The sequence below is a fragment of the Geotrypetes seraphini genome, chromosome 7 (genome assembly GCF_902459505.1).
Source record: "Geotrypetes seraphini chromosome 7, aGeoSer1.1, whole genome shotgun sequence".
Taxonomy (NCBI): Eukaryota; Metazoa; Chordata; class Amphibia; order Gymnophiona; family Dermophiidae; genus Geotrypetes; species Geotrypetes seraphini.
This window is the reverse complement of record NC_047090.1, coordinates 107,822,901-107,838,430: the sequence shown is the minus strand read 5'-3', so window position 1 is coordinate 107,838,430 and position 15,530 is coordinate 107,822,901. Positions and strand designations below refer to the sequence as shown.

The window sequence follows — 15,530 nt, the reverse complement described above, 5'->3', positions numbered from 1 at the left end:
TTATGCTTTCAAAGCCTTTTTGGGATCCACATTTGGATAGAAGGAAAAAGAATAGAACTAATAAAGTAATATCCTGACAGCTTGCCAAGAGTTTACGGCTCCCACCTGGTGAGTTGGCCTGCACCAGTGAGCGCCCATCAGTTAAAACAGAGTACAAGTCAGCAGATAAGGATCATTTGGCCGCTTGGTTGGCCTAGTTGCTTTAGTTCTGATTCTAACCTTTTCTTGTCCTTACACTGTGCAGTAAGGAGATTTCTCAGCAGTCAACTGTTCAAGTTTACCACCAGCAGAAGGGCTTTTCTTATCCAGTTTGGTGTTAGTTGATGCCCCTTGGTCTTCCTTTACCCCATCTAATGCTCAAATGATTTTGATTAATAATGTTTGACAGCAAGCTATTCCAGGAATACAAATGCTACTCATTGTGTTAATGAATTTATGCTGCACATTAGTTGCGACTGTCTTATTTTGGTCATACTGTCAGAAGAGAAAGATCATTGAAGAAGGACATCATGTTTGGAAAGATCAAAGGAACCAGGCAAAGAGAGCGACCTGCAATCAGATGGCTGGACACACTGAACTCCAACTTAGATAGTATAGTAGCGCTAGATAATATATCAATGTTTTATAAATTCTTTCTTAGTCCAGTATCTTTACAACAGTGCATCTTAGGAATTCAAATATCAACCCTTATCGATAGATAAAGGTGGTGGGATTCTTCATGATTCCAAGTACTATTTCCCAACTATTTACTTATTTCAATTATTTTATATAAATATAATAAATAATAGACTTAGCTTATTCAAAGTCCATTCCCCTTCCCGACAAGTTTTGACCTTGAGAAAGTTCGGCGAAATGCATCAGGAAGGGGAATGGACTTTGAATAAGCTAAGTCTATTATTTATTATATTTATATAAAATAATTGAAATAAGTAAATAGTTGGGAAATCATGAAGAATCCCACCACCTGTATCTATCGATAAGGGTGGATATCTGAATTCCTAAGATATACTGTTGTAAAGAAACTGGACTAAGAAAGAATTTATAAAACATTGATATATTATCTGGACACATTGAAAACACCCATGGGGATGACGCTGGAGGACCTTACCAGACTAGTACAAAACCAACTTCCTTTTAGATCTGTAATAAATCAAATCACTAGGACTCGAACACGAGTCGATGGCACCTAAGAAGAAGAAATCCTGCACAGCCCATTCTATTCCTATGGGCTGAATGCTAATCATTAGTGTGTGCTAAATCCATTATCATGTCTTAGTAAAAAGACCCTTTAAAAATAGCTGACTGAAATCAGCCAGTACTCTTATATACTCAGAGGGCCATTTTCAATAGGATGTCTAAGTCTGAATCAGGATGTCCAGAGCTGGATGGCCAAAAGTGGAGTCCATAATCGAAAAGACGTCCAAGAACAAGAGGACATTATGAAATGAAGTAGCTAAACATCTGAAAGATCACCATCTAAAGCCCATTCTACTGGACATCTAAGACTTTTGAATAAACAGTAAACCCCTGCAAATTCACAGTTCAGCATTTGCAGACTCGGTCGTTCGTGGTTTTTCACTGCAACCGGCAGCCACTTTAACCAGGTGGTCGCTAGGACCGCAAAGACTTCTCTTCATGGACAGGATGGCCTCTTCAACGGCACTTTGCGAATCTGGTGCCAGGAAATCCCCAACGCTGCATTCTTTCCCAGGGGATGGAAGCCCTTTGCTGCCGCTGCCGTCAGAGAAAAAGAAAACGGCATCTGCGGTCAGCACGAAAAAGAAGCAACTGGCTCCGGAGGCTTGCCGAACCCCTCCCCCCGCAAGTTTACATCTTCTAAAAAGGTTTAAACTATGAAATATGCTTTTTTTTTTTTTTTTTTTTTTACCACGTCCAATAATCTAGTCAAGACAGACAAACTGGTCAAGAAGGTGCATCAATACACTGTGCTCAGGAGGGGGAATTACAGAATTATTTCTGACTTTGGAGGGGGAGGATTTTCTGTGGTCATATCCTAAAACTTTGTCCTTTTTGTGCTAAATTTCTTTTGAGCGGTTACCATGCTTCGTTTAAGGAGAGTCCTTTATCTCCATTGAAGTTATTGGGGTGTCTTGCTATTTCTATTGCTTCTTTGACTCTTCTCGACCACTAACAGACTTCTTTCTTCAAGATTTTTTTTATGTCCTCAAATCTAATTGTATGACCTGTTGCTTTGGCATAAAGGGCTACAGCTGATTTATCTGTGTTGCATATCTTGTGGTGTCTCTTGTGTTCTTGCAGCCTTTCCTCTATAGTGCATCCGGTTTCGCCTATGTGGTATTGGCCACAATTGCATCATAATTCATACACTTCAGGCTCTTCAAGTACTACCAAGTACCCCATCCCCAACTTTCTCTCTGAGGGCCTGGGCTTCATCAGGAGCACCCTACAGAGGCGAGTGTCAGCCAGTGGCTTCCACTATCTAAGCCCTAGACATAGGCAGCCTGTGCTCTTTAGAGCCTCAGGAGCTGTCAGGGGGCCCGCATAACACCAATGGCCTCTTAATATGAGGGCCCCAGTGATGTCAGCCTCCACTAGAACCCTTCCCCCAACCCGAAAATCTGGTAACCCTATAGAGACTTGCTGCAAGAGTTGCAGGGACACAGGCTGGTCTTGGGCCAAATACTGTGGTTCCAGCAGCCTTATTAAGAGTCTGGCCAGAGGGGCACAACAGTGAGCAGACTGGACAGGCTAACAGTCCATCGAGGGCCTGATCCTGTTTCCAACTGTGACCAATCCAGCTCACAATTAGTTGGCAACATCTCTGTGACTGAAAAGGACATTATGAGGCCCGTCCTTCCCATATTTTGTGTACTTTACCAAGTGCATTTTACCAGGACATATGCATATATGTGGTGGGACATTATCAGCCTACCTGATGTTACTGGCAGCTATGCTAAATCCTGTCACCACTTTCTCTGCTAATAATTGCTAGGGTAGATACATTATGTTGAAAAACTAATTGCAAGGTGATGTTTCAGGATACGAGGTTTGCAATTGTTTTTTGAAAACATACTGTGACTATAGTAATAATAATAGCTTTATTTATATCCCATCATACCTTTTCAGTTCAAGATGGTATAGAGTAGTGGATAAGTACAGAGTAGATATTGAACCTTTTCAGTTCTAGACAGTAGGGAGATATGTTCCCCACAAAGAAAGGTTACCCTCTTCTGAGTTACAGTGCTACGGAGTACTGTAGGCTCTCAGCAGGTCTAAAATCTCCCAGAAATAATAAAGGCTTTTCGGTACCTCATGGAGTGGAATATGCTGAGGACCGAGTATTTACTGACACTTTAAGAAAATGCTTCTAGGACTCATCAATAAGCTTTAACTAGATAGGAGCCACTCCTGCCCTGTAACATTGTTTAAAAAAATATTTCAGCCTCTTAATTCTTTGAACTAAATGATTCCTCATTACCCTGCTCTGGTTACTTTGCATTTCTTAACACTTTCATTCCCCATTCATTTGAATAGAAATCCATAGCTATCCATCAAAAGCAGAGTTAGATTTTGGATCAAGGGTTCAGGCAATGAGTTGCAGCTGTTTGTAATTTAAGGGTTCTCTGAGGATTGAACTGCTGTCAGCACTGGAAAGCCATTGAAATTGCAATAAGCTAGAACATGCTGGTCAAATAAGTCTTGTCCTGGCCTTGTAACAAATCTTGCCTCTAAAATCTTACATAGCAAAGTTAAAAAAGTAACTTTTCATTTATTTCTCCCTATCTCAAGAAAGATATAGTGGCGCTAGAAAGGTTCAAAGAAGAGCGACCAATATGGTAAAGGGGATGGAACTCCTCGTTTGAGGAAAGACTAAAATGGTTAGGGCTCTTCAGCTTGAAAAAGAGACTGCTGAGGGGAGATATGATTGAAGTCTACAAAATCCTTAGTGGAGTAGAACGGGTACAAGAAGATCGATTTTCCACTCCATCAAAAATTACAAAGACTAGGGGACACGCGATGAAGTTACAGAGAAATGCTTTTAAAACCAATAGGAGGAAATATTTTTAACTCGGAGAATAGTTAAGCTCTGGAACGCGTTGCCAGAGGATGTGTTAATAATAATAATAATAATAATTTTATTTCTTGCATACCGCTATACCGTGAGGTTCAAAGCGGTTTACAATAGATACAGAAGAGATGCAATTAAGTAAGATTAATTAAAATGAAGAAAAAGTACTTGGAGTTCCCTGACTGTCCCAAAGGCTCACAATCTTGCTAAAGTACTTGAGGAAAATAAATTAATTATGCTAGAAACATAGATTAGAAGAAGGCAGGAAAACAGTGCATAGGAAAATTAATTTAGAATACATTATATAGGAGGGTTTTTTTTTTCAGATATGATATATGGGAAGGATTTAACATAATAAACATAATAAATTATGTATCATTAAAAAATTAAATCTAGTAACATTACAAAGATTCAGAGCGGATAGCGTAGCTGGACAAGTTCCTGGAGGAAAAGTCCATAGTCTGTTATTGAGAAAGACATGGGGGAAGCCACTGCTTGCCCTGGATCGGTAGCATGAATATTTCTACTCCTTGGGTTTTGGCCAGGTACCTGTGACCTGGATTGGCTGCTGTGAGAATGGGCTACTGGGCTTGATGGACCATTGGTCTGACCCAGTAAGGCTATTCTTATGTTCCTATGTACTCGTACCACCAAAAGCTATTGAAGCAGTGCACATAATGATATTCTAATGGCGTTTTGTTAACTTGATAGGTCCCTCAACTTTAGTTCTTTCAATCATGGTCTCACTGTTAACAACAAATCCTCTTGTTGGATTGTCTTGTGTGTTTCTATCTCGACTGTCAACTCAATGAAAGGACTCTCCATTATAGGGCTACTTTATAATAGGGGTCAATGTGAAAAGTCCACAAAGACATCCAGCTTGGGGATAATTCTATAACTATGCACCAATATATTTAGTTAGTTAGTTACCCTTCCCTTTTACAAAGCTACAGCGCATTTTTTTGTGCCGGTCACGGCAGTAACAGCTCTGAGCTGTTACCTCTGCAAAAAACGCACTAGTTTTGTAAAAGGGGGGTTAATTAGCTAGTTAGTTAAAAACCTTATATTCCACTTATACCTAAACGGATTACAAACCTCCCAAATATAATCATAAGATAAAAACATCAAAAAACAGTTTAACACACAATAAAACAAAACAATATACAGATAACATTTCCATTAATCACTTCATTCCTTCAGTCACTGCTTCTTAACCACTTAAAAAGCTTCTATAAAAAGAGATGTTTTTAATAATTTTTTAAAACTCTAAAAGTTATTATTCATTCTCAATTGTCCAAGCAGATTATTCCAAAGTTTCACCCCTGCCACCGAAATAGCCATAGATCTGGTATTACCATACCTCACATGTTGTAACTCATCAACAGATAAATGCATCATGTTCTCTGATCTTAAGGATTGACAGGGCTGATGTAATGTCACAGCATGTGAAAGATGCCAAGGTATCCCTCAGTGAATTTCTTGAAAAATCAATAACAACACCAGATCTCTCATGTATATTCATTGTAGATATCCTGAAAATCTGGCTAGCAAGGAAGTGCCTACATTCCTTTAGAGCAGGGGTGTCAAAGTCGGTCCTCGAGGGCTGCAATCCAGTCGGGTTTTCAGGATTCCCCCAATGAATATGCATGAGATCTATTTGCCTGCACAGCTTTCATTGTATGCTAATAGATCTCATGCATATTCATTGGGGAAATCCTGAAAACCCGACTGGATTGCGGCCCTCGAGGACCGACTTTGACACCCGTGCTTTAGAGAATACTAACTAGCATAAGCAAGTAAATATATGCAAATGCACTTAGGCATAAGCATTTACATCTGTCATAGAGCTAGTGTAAGTACCCACAGCTAATTGGCAGAGACGCGAGGGCAATTTATAGTAGTCTATCAGTTATGTGGGTGTGAGTCCCGCCCAGGACCAATTTTAAACATATTGGCACTCCATAAAACATTGTTAATTTGGGCCTTCTGTGGTTCACCAGGGACTTTTGTTATGCAACTATTTGTGGAGCCTGAATCTAGGGTTTGGTTTCTAGTCCCCGCCCGCACCCTTTTCCCCAGCCTCTGGGTCTTCATACATGAAGGGACATAAAATCCATTATAATGGGCCACACATAAAGATAGAATAATAATAATTTACAAAACTCAGTTTTGCTAGGTTCAAGCTACATTTTTGGATACCTAGATAATTCTTATGTGTCATGATGAAACTTGAATTCTCCAGTGATACCAGACAAATATTTGTTTGTGCTATGTATAATATTGTAAGAAGAAGAGGAAGAGGAAGATGAACAGATATACATCCTAATGGAGCCTCAAGGAAGAACAAAATATATAATCTTCCAAAGTCAGTGTTGTCAGTCTGGTTATTCTTTCGTTTTAGCAACCATAGCGGCATGCAGTTGGCATCTCATGAAGTAAATTCTCTTAAGAAGAGAGACGCTGCTGCTGGCAAAATTCAAAATGGAGAAGCCCACATTTTAGCGTTCGTCTCCTCATACACTTACTTACGCAATACTACATTAAGTTGAGGGAGTGTGGTCTGGGTGTGTTTTGGGTGGGACTAGGGAGGAACCAAAATATGGTCATCCAACTCTTATTTCAGAAAGGGAAGGGATGTCTATGTTATTTAGATCTGGTATTTGGCACATCCAAGTTACAGAAGGGTTATCTGATTTATCAGCTGTTCACTGGGCGCTAGCAGTACTTCTTCTCCAAACTAATATGCTGCTACCACTTTTAATTCATTTCTTACCACTCTGCTGTTCCCTGTTTTTCACTCTCTCCCCCCTCCCCCCCTCATATTCCAGTCCTCTGGAGTCACCAACTTTCAAGCAATTCTGGCTACCAGGCCTAGATGTCTACAAACTATCTCTCTCATTCCCTTCCATCACCTTCCATCTCATTCCAGATCAAATCACTTCAAACCAAAGATTGCCCTCTTGAACATTCGCTCTATTAAAAACAAGCAGCATGCCTTACACATCCTATGCCTCACTGAAACTTGGTTATCAGAAGGAAGCATATATTACCCAGGCGTACCCCAATGGTTACTCATTCCAAATGCTTTGACTTGAAAATAAGAAAGCAATCATATACCTATCTCAAATTTAACATCCACCTTTCACCACTCCACTCTAATGTTGATACTCTCCAATTTATACTACTGTCCGCTACTCCACTTCACTTTCTGCTCCCCTGATCTCAAAGGACACGCTCATGTCTCTTCAATCAACCTTACTTGACTTCTGCATTTCTTATACCTATCCCACCATCTTGGGGGACTTTAACAACCATTTTGGCATACCATCTAACTCTAATACATCAGATATCTTATCTTTAATATCAGATATCTCCCTAGTCCCACTAATCTCTGCTCCCACTCACATAGCGGGACATACTATTGATATGATTTTTGCCCCTAAAACCCTCTTGACAAATTGTATCAGTCTTCAATCAAGCCCATTCCCCTAATTAGATCATTTCATAATCTCCTTCTATCTAATAGTCCCAGGTAAACTTTCACGCCCACCCCCACATACTTACAATTCCTGGGACTACAGTAAACTCACTTCTTCAACAATTAAGGACATGTTGACTCTTAATTTAGAAGATTTATCCAAACTTAAATTAGAAGATCAATCCATACTCTAAATCTCATCCACTCAAACACTAATTGATATTATAGCTCCTACCAAACAACACATTTTTCTTAAACATCAAGAAAGAATCCTTGGTACTATCAAGAATTAGATCTTCTTCACTGTCAGCACTGATCCTCGTAAGGCCAATGAAACGGCATTGTTCACCCTCCATGCTAAGCCATTTCAAGGAAAAAGCTATTTTCTATAAAATCTCCATTCAGAAGCAAAGAAAGAATATTACTCCAAACAAATTGCCAAAGCACGTTACTCATCTGCTCTCTACAGCATAGCCTGATCCCTCTCCTCCCAGTCCAACAAAAAGACAACTTCCCCAAACATACCATTAGCACAGGACCTAGCCATCTTTTTTGATGACAAAATCAAAATAGACAGAAATACCCTTCAACCATCCCCAAACTCTCTACCCTCTGACTCGACAGACATTGACCTCATCTCTCTTTCAGTTTTTTGGCCGATTTAAAATACACCATCCGCAGAAGACATCCTTCGAACAATTGAGACTATGAACACTTCAAATAACCCTTTGGAATCAATATCCTCCCTCTCTGTTAAAAAATACTTTCCCATCTTTGTTATCGGGAACTATTCCCAAGCCTTGGAAATTAGCCACGATATTTTCCAAGCTCAAATCTGCAAACTCTCAGGTAGACCAGTGTTCCAGATATCGGCCTATAGCAAATCTTCCCTTTGTATCCAAAATCAAAGAAAAGTTAGTATTTAACCAACTCATCTTTTCTAGAAAAAAACCAATGCCCTCCACTGTAGGGATGAAACACAGCAAACACACACACGCAGGATAAGAGTCAGGCAGAGGCGTTGCCATGGCAAGCACTAAACTGACAAAAATCAATGCCTGGTTTCATGAAAACATGCTAGTATTGAACATCACCAAAACCAAAGGCATACTTTTCCAACCTCAGAAAAGGAAAACGTTACCCTACCAATCAGCATAGATACCATACCGATCCAAATGGATTCAACTATAAACGCTTCCTATGAAGCAAACCCCCCCCCCCCCTTTCGTGACTTTCCACTCCCCCCTCATCACTTTTATTTTATTTGTATCTCAATGTAATTATAATCCCCAATGTTCTTTCCCATGACCCTTTCTGTTCATGTTTGTTTTTAACCCCAGTTTTTTATGTCATACCTGATATTGGTTTTAATTTCTTTTTTCTTTTATTTTTACTTTACCATATTTTTCTTATATTATGCCTATTGTAAATCGTTTAGCTATTGTTTGAATAGACGGTGGATGAATGATAAATAAACTTGGAAACTTGGATTAATCCCCTAGTGGTTGCTGTCCCCCTCCCTCCCCTTAATGTGAAACTAGCAAGGGATATGGGGCTCTATAACAGCTTCAGGAATTATGGAGATTCATTATACTAAATCTTTTTTTTTTTTTTTTAATTGACTTAAGAACATAAGAATTGCCATACTGGGACAGAGCAAAGGTCCATCAAGTCCAGTACCCTGTTTCCAACAGTGGCCAACCCAGGTCCCAATTACCTAACTAGATCCCAAGTAGTAAAACTCTCCACTCAGAGTTGAGGAGTAACCTAATGCAGTGCAGTGGCCTGAGAACAAAGGGACCTAGGTTCAAATCCTACTTTAACTCTGTGATTTTTTTTTATTGTTATTATTTTAAATTGTGATCTTTCCAGGGACAAAAAATACCTATTGCACCAAAATGTATAAGAAACGTACCAGCTTGAAGGCTGTCATTGAGGTGTCCATTGAGTGATCCAAAGAAGGCACTGCCTTTTAAAGCTAGTCAAAAAATGAAGATGGATTTGACAAACTACCTTTCTGTGCTATCAATTAAAGTGGTATTTATTTTGTACCTGGGGCAATAGAGGTTTAATTGACTTACCCCGAAGAAAAATCCGGACCCATGGCCATGCCCCCAGGCCTGCCTAGTTCCGCCCCATTCCGCCTGTGTCACATCCCATTCCGCCACCAGCCCTACCCCTAAACGGAATCCGTGCATGCGCGGATGCGACAGAATGACGTCACGCTGTATCAGGCGATGATGGGCCCGCATCTGGAGTACTGCGTCCAATATTGGTCACCGTACCTTAAGAAGGATATGGCGATACTCAAGAGGGTTCAGAAAAGAGTGATACGATTGATAAAAGGTATGGAAAACCTTTCATATGCTGAAAGATTAGAGAAACTGGGGCTTTTTTCCCTGGAGAAGCGGAGACTTAGAGGGGACATGATAGAGACAAGATCATGAAGGGCATAGAGAAAGTGGAGAGGGACAGATTCTTTAAACTTTCGAAAACTACAAGAACAAGAGGGCATTCAGAAAAATTAAGAGGGAACAGATTCAGAACCAATACTAGGATGTTCTTCTTCACCCAAAGGGTGGTGAATACCTGGAATGTGCTTCCAGAGGGAGTGATAGGACAGAGTACAGTCTTGGGGTTCAAGAAGGGATTAGATATTTTCCTGAAGGAAAAGGGGATAGAAGGGTATAGATAGAGGATTACTATACAGATCCTGGACCTGATAGGCCACCATGTGAGCGGACTGCTGGGCGTGCTGGCCCTCTGATCTGACTCAGCAGAGGCACTGCTTATGTTCTTATGTCACAACCTTCCCATCGAGATTTTGAGGGAAGTTTTTCAAACCCTGGACCAAGTGCCGGGTTTTGAAAAGAACTTCAGAGACATCCGGACTTCTGGTAACCCTACAAGGAGCTGTAGTGGCAATTGAACCTAGCTCCCCTGGTTCTCAGAGGCTACTGCACTATTAAGCTACTCCTCCACTCCCAAAAAGGGTATCGTATTTTCTTTTCTTGGGTTTGTTTTATTTCCTTTTATTATCTTAAAAGTAGACTAACGTGGCAGCCATAGCATTTTATCTCAGCTTTTGAATACATCTGTAAATTTCATTTTATTTATTTATTTTTTTAAGGAGAAAACATTAACTCCCTTTTAAAAAAGAAAAAAAAAAGTCACTTTAATGAGGCTTGGGCCCTTCCAAAGCTGGTATGTTCAAGCTTTGGCAAAGAAGGAAACAGTGACCCCTGCTGATGGATGAGAGGCACTGAGCACTTCATTCTCAGAAAAGACTTCCCCTAACTCTGGACCAATGAGGGAACTAGAGTTTTCTGATATATTTGTGGTAACAAAAGTTAAAGAAGAAAAATAAGCAGGAGAGAATCTGTAAGATCTAAACTAATAAGACACCTGCAAAACATTCCAAACATCTGGACACATGGAATTTGACTTACAAAAATAAACAAACAAACCCAAACTGATCACTTACTTCCTCTTACTGTGTCCCAGACCCAACCTAACAAATGCAAGCTTTGTGCAGAGCTGTTGCAGAATTCACACGGCAGAGCTTATTTGCAGAAGGAATCTTCCACTTAGCAGGAACAAGTTTTTGATTGTCTCAAAATGATGGGGGATGTAATTTAATTAAGATAAATAATGATCATTTTGTGTTTTGATTCCTCCAGAGTACAATAGGTGCACTGTGCAAGGCAAACTGTGTGTCAGAAACAACTTTCCAATTTGTACGTAGATATCTTCCGACCTTTCCATCTTGTGGTTTAGTTGAACAGCACAACCTGTTTTTCTTCGGGACAAAAATATAATGCTGTTTGTATGTAGATGTGTTTAGATGTCTAATCTAATCTAATCTAAACCTTAAGTTTATATACCGCATCATCTCCATGAGAATGGAGCTCGACACGGTTTACAAGAACTTAAAATAGTGGGTAGAGAAGAAGAAAAAGGATTACATGAACTTATGTGTAGAAGGGGGGAGAGAAAGGGGGGAAGGATAGAGCTACAATTTGCTGAAAAGCCAGGTTTTCAGTTGTTTGCGGAATAACTGAAGGGAGCTCAGGTTCCGCAGCGGGGTGGTGAGGTCATTCCAAAGACCTGTGATTTTGAAGAAAAGGGATTTTCCCAGTTTGACTGAATAGTGGATGCCGTGTGGAGAGGGGAAGGCTAGTTTAAGCCTTTGGGCAGTTCTGGAGGAGTCGGACCTGGAGGAGTTGAAAGACAGTGGGATAAGAGGAGGCAGGATTCCGTGAATGATCTTGAAAGCCAGGCAGAAACATTTGAAATGGATTCTGGAGATTATTGGGAGCCAATGAAGTTTGGCAAGGAGTGGGGAGGCATGGTCAGACTTGCGTTTTGAGAAGAACAGTTTGGCTGCAGTATTCTGGATTAGCTGGAGTCTTAGAATACTTTTTTTTTTTGATAGATTTAAGTAGAAGGCGTTGCAGTAATCTAGTTTGGAGAGGATGATGGATTGGACAAGGATGGCAAAGTGTTGTTGGCTGAAGTAGGATCTAGCTTTCCTCAGCATGTGAAGGCTGAAAAAGCATGATTTTGCCAAGGAGTTGAGGTGGTCATTGAGGGAGAGAGAGGAATCGATAGTGATACCAAGGACCTTGCATGAGAACTCGAGCTGTAGTGTATCGCCTGTGGGTAGTGTGAAAATTGTGGGCAGGTGTTCGAATTTTGGGCCGAGCCAGAGTAGTTTTGTTTTAGATTCGTTTAGTTTCATCTGTACCGAGAGGGACCAGGCATGGAGTCTCATTATGCAAGCTGTAATGTTTTCGTGGAGGTTGGTGAGGTTCTGGTCAGTCTCAAGGAGGACAAGGATGTCATCTGCATAAGTGTAGATTGTTTCCATATCTAATAAGATAGGTATAGTGGGAAAGATAAATTTATACATACATATATACATATAGAGCAGTGGTTTTCAGTCTTTCTTCTGTTATGACACACATGATAGACAATGTTCATACTTCATCCTACAAACAGTTGCATTGGTTGCCTTTTGAGGCTAGAGTACTGTTTAAGTTTGGTTGCACCAATTTTTAACTACTGTTTGGTATGGCTCCTAATTACTTGTCTCTGTGTTTTGAAAGATATAAACCTAAAAGAATAACTTGAAGGCAATACTTATTTGTTTTCCCGATTATTAAGCCTTGTCGTTACAAGAGATTCTTTGATAAATTGCTTGGTTTTCAGGCAGGTAAAATGGATTCATTGCTAAGTTCTATTATTTCTCAGGCCCATTCATACATGTCCTTTAGGAAACTATTGAAAACTGATTTATTCGAAAAGTTTGTAAACTGATGTTTCAGAATACGGATTGGAAATTTGCACATTGATTTTACAGTTGTACTTTTTAAGGAATATCTATCTATTTTCATGAATGCATTTTATTCAATTATTGTATAATTTTAGTTGTTTTTAGATTTTGTACTTTTATTCACTGTTTGTATATTTTTAGTACTGTATGTGAACCGCCTAGAACTATGAGGTAGGGCGGTATATAAAAATAAAATAATTATTATTGTAATATGTGTTACACTGAACATTAAAATTCACAGTTGAATAAAGCACGCCTAAATATTTAATTGTTTAACTGTACATTTAGTATGAATTTGCCTATCCCATAGGCATCAAACAGGAGGGGGGCACACGGGGGCCATGGCCACCCCCAAAATTGTATATGCACAGTGCTCTAGGCCACTGAAGGCAAGCCTGCAATTTTAGGGCCCTCAGCAACATTGGTCAGCTAAACACGCTGCCCTCGGTGGCCTGGGAGCTTTGAGTCTGTGAGGTCAGGAAGTTGATGCTGAGGGAAAGATTCTGAGGCCACCAAAGGCATGGTATTCAGCTGACTGATGCTGCCGGCGGCCCGAAAATTGGAAGCGGCAACCTGCCCTGGTAGATAATAGAGATGAGAGGTACCCAGCAGAATCGGGGGAGCAATGCCGCATCCAGTTGAAGGGAGGGGTAAAAAAAGGATGCCAAATTCGGAGGGAGGGAGGAAAGAAAGAAGGAAGTCCAGGGAAGGAAAAGGACAGGAAGGGAGAGGATAGAGAGAGAGAAGTGCTAGACCACAAGGTGGGAAAGGAAAGAGAAGCAGAGGTGAGAGATTTTAACCACAGGGGGAGGGAGAAAGAGATGAAAGGGAAGGAGACATAGATGCCAGACCGTGGGGTGAGGGCAGGGAAGAAAAGAAAAAGGAAGAGAAGGGTGAGGACAGCGATATGATGGCCATGGGGGAGGGGGAGGGATGGAGAGGAGAGAATTGCAAGAACATGGGGGAAAAGATGTAAGGGAAGGAAACAGAGATGCCAGACCATGGTGTAGGTTGGGGTGAGAGATTGAAGGAAAGGAGACTGAGCTAACAGACTTGGGAAGAAGAAAGGAGAGGAGAGAGATACCCAACCATGGGGAGGGGGCAGGAAGAAGGGAGGGAGCAATGGAAGAAGAGACCGAGATGCCAGACAATGGCATGGGATGGGATGGGGTGCGGTGGAGTGGAAAAGGAAAGGAGAGGAGAAGAGAGACATGCCAGAGAATGGGAGGAGAAGGAAAGGAAGATGAGAGATAAAAATGGAGAGGGATGAAGATGCAATGAATCATGTAAAAAAGAAGAGGGGGCACAGGTTGGATGAAAGGGGGAGAGAGTAGACAGTTTATGGAATGTACATAGAAAGAGGACAGATGCCATATCAAAGGGGGAGAGGACAGATAGTGGATGGAAGGGGCAGAGAAAGAGGGCAGATGCCTGATGGGAGAGAAGGTAGTTGCTAAATGGAAGAAAGAGAGTGAAGAGAAGATGTGGAAAACAGAAACCAGAGATAAAAAAGGTAAAAAAAAATTTTTTCTTCTTTTGTTTTCTTTTAGGATAAAGTAGTATTGTAGCTGTGTTGATGAACACAAATAGAAAATGAAAATAAGGTGATATTTCTATTGAACTGATTTTAATATATATTTTGACTAACTTGACTAATATATTTTGACCAAAACCTCCTTCTTCAGGTCAGGGTAAGATTCCATAACTGCAGGAAGGAGGTTTTGTCCTCTGAAAGCTAATTGAAAAATATATTAGTCTAATATAATATTATCTTATTTTCCATCTTTTGTTAATTTGGTTTGACCTCTCTGAAAAAAGCAAAATATAAATGATAGTTAATTAAATTTTTTCCCTCATACAGTGTGCTTTGTATAGTTTAAATATGTGGTTATCAGAAGAAATAATGTATTCAAATTCTAATGTCATAGCAACACAAAATCCCTCCACTGCCAGAAACTGTGAAGCAATACATTTATGCTACTTAGAATTTATATAGCAAACAGAATCTATGGACAGCAGACCTGCAACATTTTATTTGGAGCTAGAGGCAGTAGTAATTATTGGTGGTAGCAGGAAATAGAAACAAGGACCAGTTACGGGGATTTCAAGGACCTGACCTCTCAAAGTTGCTGGACTTCCCAGCTTATGGGCACTGATAGTTGTAAAGGAAATAGACTTGCTGCTTACACCAAAAATTTTTGTGACACCCACCTAATGAGGGACACACTGATTGAGAACCAGTGATAATGGGCCACTGAAGCTTCAACTTAAAAAACTTTCCCTGATATTCTGGAGCTTTGTTTTTCAGTGTCATGCATCTGGCTGCTCACTAATCCCCACCTAGGTTTTCTAGAACATCACTGAGGGAGGAATTCATCCGATAGGCTATACACAAGGTCAGAGTGTCAACATAAAGGAAACATTTACTTTTGGCACTGAGCACCAAAGTTCAGAGAAAATGCTGTTTCTGTGATATAATAATAATAATGGGGTAAACATGCAGCCGGAGGCAATGAGTAGTCTTTTAGCTTCTGCCAGCTTTATGTCCTGATATTCAATGTTTGGCTATGTCCAGGCATCGGCACTGAATATCCAGGTATGTGCGGATGGCTGACCTTTATCCGATTAAGGCCAATATTCAGCCTTTAATCATAAGAACATAGCCT

The 15,530-nt window shown here is 40.3% G+C and overlaps 1 protein-coding gene across 3 annotated transcripts in view; it reads right to left on the bottom strand.

The window, feature by feature from the left end:
• Window positions 1–15,530, bottom strand: part of SMOC1 (SPARC related modular calcium binding 1) — a 447,006-nt gene that overhangs the window by 326,428 nt on the left and 105,048 nt on the right. The window lies entirely within an intron of this gene.